Source organism: Protopterus annectens, chromosome 1.part2 (genome assembly GCF_019279795.1).
Source record: "Protopterus annectens isolate FY-2018-M chromosome 1.part2, PAN1.0, whole genome shotgun sequence".
Classification (NCBI taxonomy): domain Eukaryota; kingdom Metazoa; phylum Chordata; order Ceratodontiformes; family Protopteridae; genus Protopterus; species Protopterus annectens.
In genome coordinates this window covers 815,191,545-815,211,978 of record NC_056727.1, presented here as the reverse complement: position 1 = coordinate 815,211,978, position 20,434 = coordinate 815,191,545, and positions in this window count along the sequence as shown.

Below are 20,434 nucleotides of genomic sequence, written 5' to 3'. Positions count from 1 at the left end.
CGGCCATTACTCTTCTTCCCTTGGCTCGATTCTACATGCGCCTCCTTCAGTGGATGCTGTTCACACAGTGGTCATACCAGCAACTCCCAATGCGTCACCAGATTCTGGTGACACAGACATGCAAACAGCATCTTGCTTGGTGGATCACATCGTCTCAGGTTCACCAAGGCAGGTGCTTTGTACCCCGTCCCGATAGCCACTGTCACCACGGATGCCTCCCTGATCGGGTGGGGGTCATTATCAGGACAGGATGGTTCATGGACGTGGCAACCGCTCGAGTACCATCTGCACATAAATGTCCTGGAGATGAGAGCAGTGCTTTTAACGTTGCAAGCCCTCAACGACTTTCTTCCCGTAGGGACAATTGCAGTCCACACAGACAACATGTCTGTAGTGTGGTATATCAACAAACAGGGCGGAACCAAGTCCTACCCCTTGTGTCGAGAAGCGCTCAGACTTTGGCAATGGGCGATCTCCTCTCATCGGTTTCTGGTAGCAACGCATATCCCTGGGAAAACCAACATCATAGCGGACAGATTGAGCAGAGCTATCCTCATGCCTCACGAGTGGTCTCTCAAGCAATCTATAGCGGAAGAGATTTTTCTGGAATGGGGTCGTCCATGTTGCGATCTTTTTGCTACTCCCCAAAACAGCAAATGTCCAGACTTCTTCAGCCTCTTCCTCTATCAGGCCATCCGCCCCAGAGACGCTCTGACCCAGGATTGGCCCCAGGGACTTCTTTATGCCTTCCCTCCATTTCCTCTGATCCCTCAGGTGATCCAGAAAGCTACCGTTTTGAGAGCCAAATTGATTCTCATTGCCCCTTACTGGCCTCGACAAGTTTGGTTCCCGTTCCTCCATCATCACCTTTTGGTGCAGCTGTGGCATCTGGACCCAGTGCCAGATCTACTGATTCACCAATCCGGTCAGCTGCACCGGTCAATCCCTTCTCTCAACCTCACAGCATGGTTGCTCCACTTCCTTCCTTAGCCAGGCTTCCTTTGATCTCTAACCCAGTTAGAGACATCATAGTAGCTTCACTAAAATCCTCTACCAGGAGGATTTACACAAGCAAATGGAAACGTTTCTCTTATTGGGCTAAGGCCCAAAATATTGATCCCTTTACTGCCCCTGTTCAGGCAGTTTTGGACTTCTTAGCAGAGATTTTTCATGCAGGCTCCTCTTCTTCCACAGTCAGAGTTCAATTGGCTGCTATTTCTAATTTTCATGTCGGGATAGCAGATCATAATATTATGTCCCATAGGCTCTGCAGGGCCTTCTTGAAAGGAATTTTCCTACTAAAGCCTCCAATCAGGAATCCTCCTCCTCAGTGGGATCTAAATTTAGTGCTGACATCCTTGATTCTTCCCCCTTTCGAGCCAGCTGTTTCTTGTTCCCTGAAATATCTTTCTTGGAAAACTTTATTCCTAGTGGCTATTACATCTGCCAGGAGGGTATCTGAACTTCATGCTCTTTCGGTTCGAACCCCCTATTTGATTTTTCACAAAGACAGAGTATCTTTGAGAACTAATCCATCCTTTTTACCTAAAGTCACTTCAAAGAACAATCTGAATCAATCCATTGATCTCCCTGTATTTTTCCCTAACTATTCAGATAGAGCTGAACAAAAGCTACATTATCTTGACGTCCACCGTCAACTTAGATATTATTTGGATAGAACAAAAAAAATTAGAAAATCCGATCAACTTTTTGTTTCCTATGCGGATAATAAAAAAGGCCTTCCTGTTTCTAAAGTGACTTTGTCCAGATGGCTTTCTTCGGTCATCACTGAAATTTATACACTCAGGGGAAAACAGCTGTGCTCAAAACCTAAAGCACATTCAACTAGGAGTTTAGCTACTTCTACAGCCTTTCAAGCTAGACTTCCTTTGGACACTATTTGTGCGGCGGCCACTTGGGCCACTCCTCACACTTTTGTTTCCCATTACAAATTGGATTTGGCCTCCAGGGACAGAGCCAGTTTTGGCTCTACAGTCCTCAAGAGTTTGTTCCATTGAGCCACCCAGGATAGAGGTGCTAGGCACGCGGTCCCATCAAGCAAGAATGAAGGCGAGATTGACAACTTAACATTAAGAAGTTATGTACCTACCATAACGTTCCATGTTAGTTGTCTTCTCTCGCCTTCTTTCTTGCGACCCTCCCTCCTTCCCCCTGGCCTGGACAGACCTTGTATAAGAAACTATTATGCTAAAGACCATTCAGACCTGGTCCTTTTTCCACCTGTAAGTTTCTTCTTCCTTTGGGAAGTATTTTATGCTTGGTGTTATTGCCCTTTGTCAACAAACGAGATCTGGGTACTTACTGCCTTGCATCATGGGATATGGGGCTGCCTCGAGCTGGTAAAAGGAGTTCTCGAGCTAAAGCAAGTGCCGAGTCGGAGCCGAGGATCGGCTCCGAACCCATCAAGCAAGAAAGAAGGCGAGAGAAGACAACTAACATGGAACGTTATGGTAGGTACATAACTTCTTATTTTCAACTCTCTCAATCAGCTATTGGGCCCAGGAAGTGGTTAAAGATAACATCACAATAATGTGATATATAAACAAGAGGAATGAACCAGATCTCACCCTTTGTACAGACTAGCCATGGTAATCTGGGATATAGCTTTTCAGCAAAATCTCACTTTACAGGCATTTTACATCCCACCAGAGCAAAAGCAGAGAAGCTGTGTAGGACCAGGACAGACTCTCATGAATGGAAACTGTATCGGGGGTATTTCAGGAATTGATCCATCTGGAGGGAGCACCTCAGATAGATCTATTTGCCTCAATTCACAACAGTCAGCTGGCAAAATTCTGCTTCAGGATTCCATGCAAGAAGGCCTGGAGAACTCATGCATTCTTTCTTCCTTGGATAGGAATATTCCCATATGCTTTTCTACCCTTTCTACTGTTATCTAAGGTCATTAGGTCATTCTGAAGCTTCAGGAGGACTCTCCAAAGATCATAGTTGTGATTCGTTTTTGGCCTAAGGGAGCAGTGGTTTTCTCTCCTTTTGGAAATGGCCAAGGACAATTACTACAAGATTCCTCACAGAATAAATGTACTCACACAAGGCGGGGGGGGGGGGGTTCATTCATCCTAACTTCACTTGAAACAATTTCAACTAGCTGCCTGGATCATACAGTTATTATACCTTTTAAGCAGCTATTTTCTGACAACATGCAGCAGGTATTAAAGAAACTAAGAAAGCCTGCAACTAGGACGTCAGATATTAGCAAATGGAAAAGATTTTCTAGTTGGTGTCAATACAAGAATCAGGAAGTGGTTCTACAATATTCATATGAGTTATTATCTACTGGTCTTTTTCTCTCCTCTGTCAAGTTTTGTTTGCCAGACATTTGGCCATGTCAAGGCCACATGAAAGTAACTCACACAAATATTATAAATCCAGAGAGACAACTAACCCTGAATGGGTGTTGGTTATGTTGTTAGCAGCAACTAGAAAACCTTTTCCATTTGCTAATATATGATTTTCTCATAGCAGGCTTTCTTGTCTCCATTATTACTTGCTGCACATCCTCAGAAAACAGGTGCCTAAAAGGAATTAAGGCCCTATCATTCAGACAGTCAGTTGAAATTGACTGGTGCTGAGGTGTATCAAACACCCCTGTTCTTGTATGAATAGATCTAATTTGTGAGGAAGCTTGTGGTAATATCTTCTGGCCTTTTCTAAAAGAAAGAAGAACCATGCCTGCCTGGGCCAGCAGGGAGTCACCACAATGATCTTGGGGGATTCCTTCTGAATCTTCAGAAGTACCCTGAATACTAATGAAAGGGTGGAAAGGCATACAGGAACATTCCTATCCAAAGAAAAAAAAAGGCATCTGTCTTCTAGGCTTTCTTGCATGGAGTCCTGGAACAGAATTACATCATTTGAGTGTTCAGAGAGAAGGCAAAGAGGTCTACTTGAGGAACTCCCCATAGATGTATCAACCCTTGAATGACCCCCAGATCTAGTTTCCATTCATGAGTGTCTGCCCTGGTCCTCCTTAATTTGTCTGCCCCAAAATTTTGCTCTGACAGAATGTAGGATATCTGTAGATTGAGACTGTGCCATAAAGCTGTATCCTAAGCTAATATGGCTCATCTGCAAAGAGGGTACAACCTGGTTCCCCTTGCTTGATGAAGTACCACATCACTGTGGTATTGTCTGCAACCACCTGAAGAGGTCCTGGGGACCAAAGATGGTTCAGAGAATTGACTGCATTTATCAGGGCAAACATTTCCTTGATATTTATGTGCTTGCATCTGTCCTTGGTGTCCTATACCCCCTGTGCTTTTATCTCAACTGAAACTGCTCCTCAAGCATAGTCCAAAGCATCTGTGGTGACTGACTGCTTTGGAGCAGAGATGGAGAAGGGAAGACCTGAATTTAAGGATATTTGTTGTCTCCACCAAAAAAGTTATCTTTTGACAACCCCCAGTACTGGGCTCTGAAAAGATAAAGGGCATTGATGCAGGGACTAAAGACATTTCAGATACCACTGTATCTTTCATGTGGAGTCTTGCCAGGGGTATCATGAGAATCATAGATGCCATGAGACCCAAAATAATGCAGTATTCTTTCACAGTGACTGAAGTCAGAGTAGAAAATCTTAGAAATAGATCTAAAAAGCTCTTGGAACTGAGGTGTCTAAGTGATATCCCAGGAACACAATCCCATGTTAGGGAGTCAGAAATACTTTTGAATTTTAACATAATCCTGTGTAAGGATGTCAGAAAGACCTTTGAATGTTCTCTTGGAATATAATTTTGTGCAAGAGATCTCTCATCCAAGAGAGAGGGATTCTTTTTTTTTTAAAAATGTTTTTATTAAATTTTAGCAAACTAATAATCAGTGACAAAAAATGCAATATAGAATTTAAATAACAACACAAAGAACAAGAAACAAGCAACAACTACAGTATTTACAAAGGTGCCTACTAGATACAAAATTACAAAGTTCTTTTATATATCAACTAATCTTGAATGTTTGGTAACTGTCTAATAAATCTTTTAGCTTAGACCAAAGGTTATAAGATGAAGTAATTCTAATGGATCTTGATTTAATGGTTATCAATTCCAAGTGACATAGTTCATTTGTAATGTTCTTGAATTCTGTAAAAGAAGGTGAAGTCTCAGTCTTCCAATGTCTGGTTATAACCTTCCTGGCAGCAGACAAAATGGACCATAACAAATGATATTTTATTTTTTTAACACAATTATCAAATAGAGTCAAAGATTTGGATAAAACAAACGTATCTGAAAATAAATCCTGAAAAAAATTATGAATATTGTACCAGTAGAATTTAAGAACAACACAGTCAAAAAACATATGTGATCAATCCACCTTAGTCTCTAACTTACATCTCCAACATAAAACTTTTCTCTTACTAATTAGTTTCATTTTGTGAGGTATAAAAAAAGACCTGCATATAAATTTCCAGGAGAACAGTCTCCATTTAACAGATGAAGTAGTCAGTTTAGATTATTCCAATACTATTCTTTTATCATTGCCATTAGTTGGGTTATTATTAACTAAAAGGAGATAATCCCAATAATTCTCCAAATATTTTTGTTTCATTTCTAATTATTTTATATATTTTGAAAGCTTACCATTGTTAAGTAAATTCTGTAGTATAAATATTGTCAGAAGGTTTAATAACTTAGGGATGGAAATTCTTGTACTTGATGACATGAGGTCAATTTTAGTAACCACAAACTGTCTACAATATTGTATTTCCAAACACATATCATTATTTAAGTCATATTTAGCAATTAGATAATCTATAGACTTCAATTTATCATTGGACAGCAATTAAAACAAATAAATCAGATTCTTTTCCATAAGTAACATCATCTTAGCAAGGTTTAAATAAGGAATATTACTCTGTGTAAAAGCAATAAGAAAAAGAAAAAACAACCAAACTTTATAAACTGGATTTCTATAAATAAAATATCTAAATGTCTTTAATAGAAGTGACATGTAATGGGAAATAAGTATTTGAAACTTACTGGTTGTAAAATAATCTTTTAACACCTAAATAAATGGATTGTTTAATATTAATAGTTTATTAGAATGAGATGTGATAGTAGTGTTAAAACAAAGAATTTCTTGAAACTATTTCCATTTGGCCAAGTCATGTTTATTAGCTAATAGAGGAATATTTTTTTATCACAGAAGAGACAGAGTACAATTCCAAGTCTGGTAGACTAATTCCCCCAGTAGACCAATCTCACATATGATATGCTAGTGCTACTTTAGTTTTATTAGGAAACCAAAAAAAAAAAAAAAAACTTTTAAAATCAGTGAAATATATTCTTTTATTTATGGTTTAGGGGGTGGTAAGGATAAAGACTGTACAACATATAATATATTTGGCAAGATTATCATTTTAATGATAGAAAGCCTCTTTTCCATTGTGAAAAAAAGAGCTTATTCCATTTGTTTATGCGATTCTTTATGGTGATTAAACTATTATTATAATTAAGATCTATTATATCCTTAGTATTATTAGCTAATATTATTCCTAAATATGTTAGCTTGTCCACTTGAACATAATATTTAGTAAATCTCTCATTCAAATTATTAACATTAGAATGTATAGGAAATATTTTTGTTTTACAATCATTAAAGATTAGACCGGATTTCCTTTGAAAACTTTCCATAGATTCAAAGACAGCAGAAATGGAACTGTTATTTCCTTTAATAATAAAAAGGATGTCATCTGCAAAGAGATGCATTTTAGATGTTACATCAAGACTTAATTTAGTACCCTCAATTTCTGGATTCAGCCTTATAAAACTAGCTAATGGCTCCATAACAAGTGTAAAAAGCAAAGGGGTTAGAGGGCAGCCTTGCTTAGTTCCTTTAAGTATTTGAATGTTTTGGGAGGTGTAAGTACCTATCTTAATATAGGCTTGAAATACTTGATAAGTTGTATAACATTACTAGAAAAATTTAGTTCTTCCAAAATAAAGAAAAGATAATCCCAATTAATAGAATCAAAGGCATAATTTATATCCAGGCTGATTAGAGTTAAATCGTCTTTTGAATTATTAAGATAATTAATTATGGTTAATACTCTCTTAATATTATCATATGTATTCCTATTTAAAATAAATCCTGTTTGATCCTCATCAGCCAAAAATGAAAGGAACTTCTTCTGCCCATTAGCATGAATAGACATGAACATTTTGTAGTCAACATTTAAAAGAGAAATTGGTCTATATGAAGAACATTTAGTCGGATCATTATCAGCCTTCAATATGGGAGAAATAAGAGTATACTTCCAAGACTGAGGGACATTGAGTAGATCTTTGCATGAAGAAAAAGCTTTGTGTAATATTATCAGAGCTTCTTTAGACATTATTTTATAAATTTCAGGAATAATTCCATCATTACCTGGAGCCCTATTTCACTTTAAAGCATTAATTTGATGCTGAATTTCAAACATTGAGATTGGTTTGTCAAGTGTTTCAACTTATATATCCGATCATTTTTTTTTTTTGAATATTTTTTAATAAATGATCTAACTACTTTCTAAGAATCTAATAATATAGAATTCTAATTAATTTTATTAAAGTGTTCTCTCAATTCCATTAATATATCCCCTATTTCAGTAACATTTGTTTTATTTTTAGGTGAGCAAATCTCTTTAATATGACGAAGTTTACTAACCCTCTTAGTCTTGACTGCTAAGTTACTCAAGGACTTGGGATTAACAAAAAAGTTTATAAATCTGAATCTTTCTAAATTAATCATAGTGTTATGATTTAAAAGGTTTAAATATTTGTTATTTAAAGCATTAATTTCTTCTGTTTTATTAATTTTACTATTTTGGTTGAATAGTTTTAATTTATCAAGTTTCCTTTGTATCTCACTTAATTCTCTATCCCATTGCTTTTTCTTATTGGCATACCATCTAGTAATTCTCCCATACAAATACACTTTTAATACATCCCATACATATATTTCAGAAGGCTGTCTAACTGTAGTGGACTTAATAAAAATTAGAATTTCTGATGTAAGGAAATCTTTAATCTTTTAGTTGGTTATATAAGCTGGAATTCTTTTAATCTGGACATGATTGATTGGACTAATTAGTAATTCAAAAGAAATAGCATTATGATTTGAAAGGCGACATGAAATTACTTTTAACCTTACCCGAACTGTTAATCAATGCATTTGAAACATATAATCTATTAATTCTGGAGTATGTATCATGCCTATAAGAAAAATGTGTGAAGAAAGAGAATCTGGATTAGAAAAATCATTAATGTCTCTAATATGAAATGTATCAGCAAAATACTTCAGGTTTTTGGCTAAAGGAAAAATTCTTCTTTTACCAGAAGTATTAGAATCTTTGATTGTTAAAATACAATTAAAATCTCCTGCCTGTATATATTTTCCTATTAAGCTCTAATGTAACCGAACAAAACATACCTTTATCGTCCTTATATGTATCAATAACTTTAGTAATGGGTGCAGAATTATTCCACAATATAGCTACTCTTCTCTTCTTTTAAAAATGGTGAGAACTAGATAAGGCAGAATAGCGTCTAGTATTAGGTTTATCTATGTCTTCAGATAAAAGGTGTGTTTTTTGTAAAAAATAAATAAATAACTTGGGAACTATTGTTCAAACCATTGATATTAAGATATATACATTTCAGGTAAGACATGTAGCATAGTGAAAAAATTTGCACATAATATAACCATTAATTTGCTTTATGAACATACACAAGTCATCACTCCATCAGTTTTGATATGAATATGAGTAAACCCATGATCAATCCAGTATAAAACAGTAATATAAATCAAAACTGCATGATTAGTAGATGCCAAAAAAGAACACAAAAAATATGAAATAAAGCTTAAGTTCTGTAACCAATTAACCCCTCTATGGAGTCAAATACTCCTAGCCTGATCAGCATTCACTGCTCAAGCCAACAACCTAACAAGCAACAACAGTTTACTTTCCACACCATCTGTTAGAAAAATTATTTATATAGTCATATAATAAAATATAACAAACTAATCTAAAACTAAATTGTACTATTCAAATAAACATCTCTGATTTTCTGAGAAGAAAAACTACCTTTAGTAAAAAAAAGATGTAATATTTTGAGCTTATATTACTATAATAATGTGCCATAAAATGCTTTTGTATAAATGACTCTTGCATTAGTTTGATAGAAATAACAAAGTTAAAAATAGAACAAGACCAAGAATAAAACAAACGTTACCAATTCCATAGTTAAAACAATCAATGATTAATTAGAATTTCTTCTGTATTAATTAGATAATAAAGTTCTTAAAAAGAAAGAGAAAAAAGTCAATATATATGTGTGTGCGAGTATGTGGTACAAATGAACTACTATGGCTGGAATAGCCACCCAGTGGTGTAAACCTTGGCTTGAGATGATTGTCACTGCTGAAGTGACACCCCTACCCCATGTACAAAATGGGAAAAGGGTTGACGATGGATGGATATACGGTTGAATAAAGGAAATAGTATGCAAAAACAAGTTAATCAACACCACATTTGATTGCATATATAAAAAGTATAAAGATTAGATTACTTCTGTTTAACATTTTTGCTACTATAAAACTTTAAATTATTTTCCTTCTTCAGAATGTACGCAGTTATCTAATCTTGTGTAAATGATGTCTAAGTTGTGAACCAAACAAGAGATTCAAACAAAATACATAGAAGTTCCTGACACGTTAGTCAAAAGAATATATAGTTACGTCAAACAAGTCAGTAACATCAATAAACAAAAGACTGTATTCTGACCAATGACATTTTAAGATAGTCATTTCTACAGTTACACTCTGTTCTTGTTGGTACTGTAATAAGGCCATTGGAAATAAATGTTATGTTACAACTATCCAGAGACCGTAAAGTAATTTATTTTGATCTTTATAAAATATATCTGATCAATAACTAGCAAAATAAAACATTATAACTAGTATCAGCATGTGCTAATGAAGTCATAAACACACACAGCTACTGCCAACAGTGAAGACCGTTTTTAAATAAATTACTAATAACTTGTCACAAAAACACCATCTCACATACATCAGAACAAGATTAGATAGTAAAAAAACCTGAACATCTCATGTATTTTATCAGACTGATTGCTTTGAACATCATAATTCACCAAGCCAGTACTGACCTGCAAACTTCCACATACATTAAGATTCAGCAGTGAGGGCAGCAAATATTCAAAATGTTTTATTTTGCAGAAAAGAAGCATGAAAAGTGAATGCTGAATGCTGTTTTTACACCACTCATTTCATTGCAAGCTGACAATGTTCTGCATTAATATGACAGGTGAAATGATATGGTTTTATAATAAGTTTTTAAGATATGATAGTGGTGCTATTTTGTTATAATTAAGATACCTTTCTTTAATGCTAGTCCATACTGAGTTCACCAATATAGTTTATCTTTGTCAGATAACTGTTGTGACACTGTGTCTCATGCACAACACTAGTCATGCTCCAAATGTTATTTGAGATGATCTATTGTCTGACAAGTATATCACAAAAGCATGACAGTCCTGCACATGTAAAGCTACAAAAAAATCAATAAAATTCAGATATAGTTTAAGCATCTCCTTTAATAGCATATAACTCAATTTATGTGACTATTTAAACTGACATTCCCATGTTATTCCCCTATTATATTATAGCAATAACCCATGCCTGGGTGTGGGTAATGCTGGATTTACCCACGGTTGGCAACCGTGGGTAAATACAGCATTACCCACACCCAGAAGTGGGTTATTGCTATTATACCATGACATTATTTAAGAAAAGAAACTATTACTTTTCTTAAATAATGGCATAGTATAATGCCTGTTTACTGCCCTTCCGCAGATGTCTGGCATCCGCGGCAGTTCTGATGTACTGCGCGCCTGCGCAGTACATCAGAGTTGTGAGCAACGAGAAAGCAAGATCTCCGTTGCTTTTTACTGTTTTCGTTATGTTAAATGGGTTTAACATAGCGAGACAGTTTAAAATAAGCAACGGAGATGTCCGTTGCTTATTTTAAACATGTCTCGCTATGTTAAACCCATTTAACATAGCGAAACAGTAAAAAAAGCAACAGAGATCTTGCTTTCTCCATTGCTTTTTTTTAAAACCTGTCTCGCTATGTTAAATGGGTTTAGCATAGTGAGACAGCTTTAAAATAAGCAACGGAGATCTCCGTTGCTTATTTTAAAGCTGTCTTGCTATGTTAAACCCATTTAACATAGCGAGACAGTGTTTTAAAAGTAGAGTTATACTAATGGAAAAAAGTCCGGGCGACCGGACCTTTTTCCATTAGTATAACTCGATTTACAATGTGCACGCTGGCCAATCAGCGTGCACGTTTTGGGGGGGTCATGGTATAATTAACATTTCACCATTTTCTTTGACTGGAATGCAACTTAAAGGCATGCACAGGTAGCTGAACTCCTAATTTCACAATTCCTACAATAATACAGATTTTCTACCCCATCATACAGGCAAAACACTTACATCTTGTTAAGAGACAGCCTTTTTGATGAATTATGTGCAAATGACTTTTGACATTGCACAAAGATTTAAATAGCTTACATATAAAAAAGTATTACAATATTGGATTTATGTGTGCTACTCAGCTTAACTTTTGTTAATAGTAATTAACTTTGTGAAACAGTTTATATCCTTCACTACACTTAAAGTTTGTGAGTCCGTATTATTTGTATGAATGTGTACCCTGGAAATTATTATGTGAGAAGCAGGAATATTGATTACAATACAAACATAACTCGTGAAAAATGAGAAGCAACTAAGAACAATATCCAAACACACCCGTGGAGACAATAATTCAACTGCTGCAAAAAGATGGTAAAAGCAGGTTTAATTCCCAAACGAATCCTTTAGCACAGAGAAAAAACACAGTGGAGACAGCGCGCCTGGACAATTCCAGGCTTTATCAAGTCAGAGTAAAACAAACTGTGAAAGCACTACCTATATACCTGAATCACATGCTTAAATTGATTGTTAATTAAACAAAACAAGCTAGTAGAGAATAATTTAAAGACATATACCATTTCCTTTTAGCTTGTTACTAAAAGTCTATTGGGATGTAAATGTTTGTGTAAACCAAAATTGATTTCATATACAAATATATTAAACATATACTGTACAATAACACATTTTCTTAAAACATTACATTTAAAACTTTTAAAAACAACATTTAAGCCTATGAGTATAGCATAAAACTGTAATAGACAACGAAATGTTGTCTGTACACCAAACAACCAAACTGTCAGCTACTGAATTTGTTGTATAAAATGTCAACCTATATTAAAAATTGTGTGTGTTATAAGCTATAATCTGGCTCTTCTAAGTTTGAGAACTGGCCCTATGCTTAGCGTCTCATTCATGCCAGGTATACTGCTAGCATCAAGCCTAAGCTGCCAGATTAATTCCTTAAATTCCAGGGTGGATTCCCAGTCTCCACCCCTACTACTTGGATGAACTTGTTCAAGCACCATAAAAGCAAGTTTGAAATTAAGGCAACCAAGGGAATGTTTATAGAATGCGTTACTATCTTTCTTTTTACCTATATCATAGATATGCTCATATATGCGCTTCCTAAATTCCCTTTCAGTTTTTCCTATATAAAAAGCGCCACAGGTCAAGCAATACCCAATGTATACCACACCTTTCGTGTTACAAGTGTAGTGACCATGTGGTTTCAAGTTTGTTTTACATGCTTTAAGATATAGATGGTTACTATTGATAATAAAAGGGCACTGTTTGCACGTGCCGCATTTAAAGGTGCCATTCCTTTGTTGAGTTGTCATACAAGTAGTGATATGTCTTTGCTCAAACACCTGTTTTAAATTACGACCTCTTTTTCTAACAAAAGCTGGTCTCTTTGGAATCAAGTTTTTAAATTCATCATTGGTTTGTAACACAAACCAAAACTTATTGATTGTGTTCTCTATCTCCCTTGAATTCTCAGAAAAGTATAAATAAAATAGCTAGAATTCTCCTGTGCTTGTGTGCTGGAGGGCCTTGGGATGGGGATACCAACATCATTGTTCCCAAACAATGGTGTATATAACGAGTCCCTTTTACTAAGAATCTCATGGATAAGGTTATTCACCAAATAATCCGGATAACCTCTCTCTGTAAACATCACCCTAAGGTTGTTAGCTTCAGCAATGAAATCAGGCAATCTGCTACACATACGAGATGCCCTAATAAGCAGACCTTTAACTATTCCTTTCTTTTGTTGGAATGGGTGTTGGCTGTTGAAATGTAGCAGAGAATTGGAAAATGAAGGTTTTCTATAAACCTTGGAGTATAATTCCATTGATTGTGCATCTCTAAGGATTGCTACATCTAAATAATGAAGCTCATTCTCACTGATTTCATAAGTAAATGTAAGGAAATCAGTGGAAGAATTGATATATTCCAGAAAACCTATTACTTGATCTCTAGTGCCGTCCCAGATGATACAAATATCATCCAGGTAACGGCAATAAAAGTGATGTACTGTGCCCAAGGGGACTGGAAAATGTGCACCTGCTCCCATCTATGTAATACCGCATTGGCATATACGGTAGCGCAGGAAGCACCCATGGCCACTCCCTTGGTTTGTTTAAACAATTCCCCGTTAAAAAACACATAACTGTTGTTAAGAACAATATTTAACAACTCAGAAGTTAAGTTAATGATATTGCTACTTAGCCTGGTTTCATGTTTGAGAAAATCAGTAAACCATTCAACACCAACACTATGGGGTATACTCGGAAATAACTCCTTAATATCCACAGTGATCATTAATGAAGAGGTGAGGCATTTTTCTTTTGGAAAAAGTCTGAGAAACTCCCATGAGTCTTTTATCACATGGACCAAACAAAATCCTATGCAAGGGGGAATGCACGGTCCAAACCAAATATCAGATTCACCAAATAGACCAGCAAGGCAGAACGGAGTTCAAATTCCATTTATTATACCATAACAGACTAGTTTCGGCAAAAGTGCCTTCTTCAGTGTAGGACATTCATGCCAGGTATCTGGCAGCTTAGGCTTGATGCTAGCAGTATACCTGGCATGAATGAGACGCTAAGCATAGGGCCAGTTCTCAAACTTAGAAGAGCCAGATTATAGCTTATAACACACACAATTTTTTAATATAGGTTGACATTTTATACAACAAATTCAGTAGCTGACAGTTTGGTTGTTTGGTGTACAGACAACATTTCGTTGTCTATTACAGTTTTTATGCTATACTCATAGGCTTAAATGTTGTTTTTTAAAAGTTTTTAAATGTAATGTTTTAAGAAAATGTGTTATTGTACAGTATATGTTTAATATATTTGTATATGAAATCAATTTTGGTTTACACAAACATTTACATCCCAATAGACTTTTAGTAACAAGCTAAAAGGAAATGGTATATGTCTTTAAATTATTCTCTACTAGCTTGTTTTGTTTAATTAACAATCAATTTAAGCATGTGATTCAGGTATATAGGTAGTGCTTTCACAGTTTGTTTTTACTCTGACTTGATAAAGCCTGGAATTGTCCAGGCGAAAGCGCTTGTCTCCACTGTGTTTTTTCTCTGTGCTAAAGGATTCGTTTGGGAATTAAACCTGCTTTTACCATCTTTTTGCAGCAGTTGAATTATTGTCTCCACGGGTGTGTTTGGATATTGTTCTTAGTTGCTTCTCATTTTTCACGAGTTTTGTTCCTGTTTGGTATCATGACCACCGGCGTAGAGGCGTTCAACCCTGCAGTTACACCCCGCCTGTTACAGGAAACAGACGCTAATCTCCCTGTAACACGAGCGGAATTTAACCAGGTGTTAGACATGCTAACTGAGCTTAAGGGACTGCTAAAACAACAAAGCAAAGACGACGTAAGAACTTCTTCCTCTAATATCGCACCTAGCATTGTTCCACCGATACAACGGTCTACCGGAGGGGAGGTAGACGGAGTTAGGATTCCATCTGAAGTTTCTCAAGAAAACCATGTGGCCCAGGAAAGTACAAGATTCTCTAACAACCGAAGTAATCCAGGAGCTCGTTCCAAAAAAGCCAAAGACAAAATGAAAGAGTTTGATTTTGCAAACTGGGCGAACCAGCCCTTTAACTTTAACAAAGGTACTGTTAATTATGTCAACTCAGTGGCTATTGACACAGATTTTACAGCATTTAAAAACAAGCTGTATGCATTAAAAAGTAATCAATGTGAGATTGACTATCTGTCAGAATGTGTCAGGACTAAGCGTATCCCTAAGGGGCTACGCTTCTTTAAATTTCCTAATTTTGTTAAACAAGGCTCTGCACAATATAAACAGCTTTGTAGTATTTTTGATAGAGCAGGCCTTGAAGTTTTAACAGTTATGATAGAGGAATATGAAAAGAAGGCCAGGGCACTTACAGAGGAATTAAATAATTTACATAACAATGTCATTTCAGACACTGACTTTGGCATGGTCAAACATGACTACGACAAAGTCTTTGATGAAGTTGACCAGTTCTGTTCTAAAATCATTTCCAGAAAGATCAAGAAACTAGAGAGAGATATGCATGAGTATAGGGAAGAGATAGCATATCCTTGTTACAACAAATCAACAAATAATAGTAGATACAACAGTACCTATGATAACGGAACTGATGAAGTTTTTCAGCGTAATTATAATGAAGCTCCACGTAGGAGCGAACGTTTGGCTGAGAAAGATAGAAAGGAACGAAATCAGGATTTTCACTATCCCCCGGGGAGAACCGGGGACGGGGTAAAACCACAGAGGCCAGGGGCCAGATGGAACAACAAATAAGCGTAGGAAGCTACGATGACAAAGCCCCTTATCCAACTTCAGTTACTGCTCCATGCCCTTTGGTTGAGTTGGATGCATACTATGATTGCATCCAAATAGTGGATGCAGTCAATTGTAAGGTGTTTAAAATGAATAACTTCAGCATTTATAACTTTACTGATGTTTCAATAGACCCTATAGCCTTTGGTATTTTTACCAAAGGCTTTCAATTTGTACCTTCCCACAGAACTAATTTAGCTAACTTACTGGTAGATCTTAAATTATTTACCAGAGCACTAAATTTGAAACATTTTTCAAAAACACAGTATATAACTCAAATGGGCTTGACACGAAAAGTACATTTAATCCACCCATGGTACAACCTTTGAAACTGTATGAGGAGCTAGTGGAACATGAACTGCGTGATAAGTTCCTTTATTCTACGAACATGCAGCAATCTAATATAACTAAACAAGAACTTGAATACATCTCAATGCTATCCAGGGAACATGTCAGGGTAATGAAGCCGGACAAGGGTGGTGGTGTTGTACTTATGTATGACCACACCTATGAAGAAAGTATACATAATATGCTGCATGATGACCAACAATACTGTCTCATATCCCGTAATGAGTATAACATAGCCCTAGCTAAGATTAAATATACATTATATGATTATCTTTTACAAGGAGCTATTAATGAGCAGCTTTATAACTTTCTACTAGTGAATAAACCCAGGGTTCCTATTATTTTCGAATCCCTAAGACCCACAAAGGCATCAGCCCGTTACCATTCAGACCAATTGTCTCAGGTGCAGGTGGGGTAACGGAACCTATTTCTAAATTTATAGATTTTGTCACTAAACAGTACACCCTGGCCATGACCCATGTGATAAAAGACTCATGGGAGTTTCTCAGACTTTTCCAAAAGAAAAATGCCTCACCTCTTCATTAATGATCACTGTGGATATTAAGGAGTTATTTACGAGTATACCCCATAGTGTTGGTGTTGAATGGTTTACTGATTTTCTCAAACATGAAACCAGGCTAAGTAGCAATATCATTAACTTAACTTCTGAGTTGTTAAATATTGTTCTTAACAACAGTTATGTGTTTTTAACGGGGAATTGTTTAAACAAACCAAGGGAGTGGCCATGGGTGCTTCCTGCGCTACCGTATATGCCAATGCGGTATTACATAGATGGGAGCAGGTGCACATTTTCCAGTCCCCTTGGGCACAGTACATCACTTTTTATTGCCGTTACCTGGATGATATTTGTATCATCTGGGACGGCACTAGAGATCAAGTAATAGGTTTTCTGGAATATATCAATTCTTCCACTGATTTCCTTACATTTACTTATGAAATCAGTGAGAATGAGCTTCATTATTTAGATGTAGCAATCCTTAGAGATGCACAATCAATGGAATTATACTCCAAGGTTTATAGAAAACCTTCATTTTCCAATTCTCTGCTACATTTCAACAGCCAACACCCATTCCAACAAAAGAAAGGAATAGTTAAAGGTCTGCTTATTAGGGCATCTCGTATGTGTAGCAGATTGCCTGATTTCATTGCTGAAGCTAACAACCTTAGGGTGATGTTTACAGAGAGAGGTTATCCGGATTATTTGGTGAATAACCTTATCCATGAGATTCTTAGTAAAAGGGACTCGTTATATACACCATTGTTTGGGAACAATGATGTTGGTATCCCCATCCCAAGGCCCTCCAGCACACAAGCACAGGAGAATTCTAGCTATTTTATTTATACCTTTCTGAGAATTCAAGGAGATAGAGAACACAATCAATAAGTTTTGGTTTGTGTTACAAACCAATGATGAATTTAAAAACTTGATTCCAAAGAGACCAGCTTTTGTTAGAAAAAGAGGTCGTAATTTAAAAGAGGTGTTTGAGCAAAGACATATCACTACTTGTATGACAACTCAACAAAGGAATGGCACCTTTAAATGCGGCACGTGCAAACAGTGCCCTTTTATTATCAATAGTAACCATCTATATCTTAAAGCACGTAAAACAAACTTGAAACCACATGGTCACTACACTTGTAACACGAAAGGTGTGGTATACATTGGGTATTGCATGACCTGTGGGCTTTTATATAGGAAAAACTGAAAGGGAATTTAGGAAGCGCATATATGAGCATATCTATGATATAGGTAAAAGAAAGATAGTAGCATTCTATAAACATTCCCTTGGTTGCCCTAATTTCAAACTTGCTTTTATGGTGCTTGAACAAGTTCATCCAAGTAGTAGGGGTGGAGACTGGGAATCCACCCTGGAATTTAAGGAATTAATCTGGCAGCTTAGGCTTGATGCTAGCAGTATACCTGGCATGAATGAGGCGCTAAGCATAGGGCCAGTTCTCAAACTTAGAAGAGCCAGATTATAGCTTATAACACACACAATTTTTTAATATAGGTTGACATTTTATACAACAAATTCAGTAGCTGACAGTTTGGTTGTTTGGTGTACAGACAACATTTCGTTGTCTATTACAGTTTTATGCTATACTCATAGGCTTAAATGTTGTTTTTAAAAGTTTTTAAATGTAATGTTTTAAGAAAATGTGTTATTGTACAGTATATGTTTAATATATTTGTATATGAAATCAATTTTGGTTTACACAAACATTTACATCCCAATAGACTTTTAGTAACAAGCTAAAAGGAAATGGTATATGTCTTTAAATTATTCTCTACTAGCTTGTTTTGTTTAATTAACAATCAATTTAAGCATGTGATTCAGGTATATAGGTAGTGCTTTCACAGTTTGTTTTTACTCTGACTTGATAAAGCCTGGAATTGTCCAGGCGAAAGCGCTTGTCTCCACTGTGTTTTTTCTCTGTGCTAAAGGATTCGTTTGGGAATTAAACCTGCTTTTACCATCTTTTTGCAGCAGTTGAATTATTGTCTCCACGGGTGTGTTTGGATATTGTACAATACAAACATAATATAATGTATTACATTTCCTAGTTAGTTACCCATCCTTCCCCCACCTTCCCTTCCTTCTCCCTTCATTTATTTTCCTTTTCTTTCCCCAAAGTGAACTTATCTGCCAGCAAAGGAAAGCAGAAGCCAACCATCAATCCTCAAATGCCTCAGATGAGCACAGTCTTTGGTGGCACTAAAGCTCTGAAGGGTTTCACACCCAAATTTGTGTTTTAGTCAGCACTAGGGAGCATGTACTGGTTACACTCGCTTAAGCCAAGAACATGGCCTTAGTGGGCCCAGATAACATTCCAGGATGCCTCCTGAATAGTCTAAGATATGACTTATAAGGACCCCTGGAGTCATATAACTCAAGTCTTAAAACAGGCTTTGTGCTACATAAATGGAGGACTGTAACAGTTGCCCCCTTCATAAGGGAGGACCCTCAACAGATCCTGGAAGCTACAGAGTTATTAGTCTGATTAGTCTTATTTGCAAAGTCATGCAAAGAGTTTACCATGGAAATTATCAATAGGGACATAGGAAACCTCCAGACACTGGCTCCATCCCGGTTTGACTTTGTCAAAGGAAGGTCATGCTTACTGAAACTGGTGGACTTATTTGAAAAAGTCACTAAGGCAATGGATGTTCTTGCTAAAGCATTTGATGCAATACCCCGCTCAGGCATTGTCAACAGACTTATGAAACTAAGTAGCAACTCTTTTATAGCACACTGGATAGCTAGCTGGCTCACTGATGGGACCCAGGAGGTTAGAGTCAATGAGGCCACCTCCACAAAGAGGCCAGTCACCAGTGGAATCCCCCAAAGCTCTTTGCTAAGCCCATTCCTCTTTGACATTTACTTCTCATTTGTCAAAGCCAATGTCAAAGGCTTTGGGTGACCACGTTCACAGAGGATTGTAAACTGGGAGCAGTCATTGAATTCCCCCAAGACAAGAACACCCTTCAGTAAGGTCTAATACAAACACTTGATGCCAAAGCCATAGCTTAAAACCCAATGCCAAAGCCATGGCTTAAAACTCAATACTGAGAAATGCATTGTAGTACCTTTTGGGAAGGCGACTACATCATCTGTAAAACTCCCTTAAAAGTTGATTCTCTAGTCAGGGATCTGGGAACTCTTGTAGATAGTAACCTAGCCTTCGACCAGTATGTGTTGAAGTTAGTAGGAAAATTCTTCAGTGTTGCTCAACTTGTAAGCAAGGACATGGCATCTAGGTCTAAAGAGGTCATCATACCACTGTACTTGGCCCTCATGAGACCCATTATAGAGTATAATGCCCTCTTCAGTTTGTACCTGACCAGATGCATGCAACACCTGGAACATCCAAAGAGATTCCTTACAAAAAGAATACAGGGAGTAAACACAATGTCCTACACTGAATGCTTCAAAGCCCTGTGTCTTTACTCAGTATCCTACAGACTTCTTAGAGGTGATATTTGCCTGGCATACAGAACACATATATCCCTTTTTAAGCACAATGTGGACCAGTTGATCTGGATCCTTATGTCTTTAATGGACAGAGGCAGTCAGTAAATCACCACCTATATAAGTCAAATTTTTGGGGTCTATAATAGAACATGGAAGTTTCAAAACATCAAATGTTCTAATATCGAACCCTATTCAACGAAAGCTGAAAACATTG